Here is a 364-nt window from a genome sequence, read left to right as displayed (position 1 = left end):
GTGATGAGGATTTCTTGGTGATCATAATGTGATGATGGGTGATACAGTTATAGTACATATATTTTTCTTTACTTGAGCTTTCTTGTATGCTTTATAAATTTTTTTGGGTTATTTTAAAGAAAAGAGCACTGATTAAGACTAAAAATGTTTGCAGTATATCATAATTTATGATGATTGCTATTGCATAGAAATTATTACTTTTTCACTGGTTAAAATTAATTTTCCTTTTTTCCTAACTTTCATCTTTTTGTATATACTATAATTGTTTTCGGTTCATTTTTAATTCATTGTTTGTATTATGCTGAAGTATTTTTTAAATTCTGATAAATTTAATTTATTTGTTACTATTATTTGTAGTATGAGT

This window comes from Penaeus monodon, chromosome 34 (assembly GCF_015228065.2).
Source record: "Penaeus monodon isolate SGIC_2016 chromosome 34, NSTDA_Pmon_1, whole genome shotgun sequence".
Classification (NCBI taxonomy): Eukaryota; Metazoa; Arthropoda; class Malacostraca; order Decapoda; family Penaeidae; genus Penaeus; species Penaeus monodon.
Note: the sequence above shows the minus strand (reverse complement) of the source record.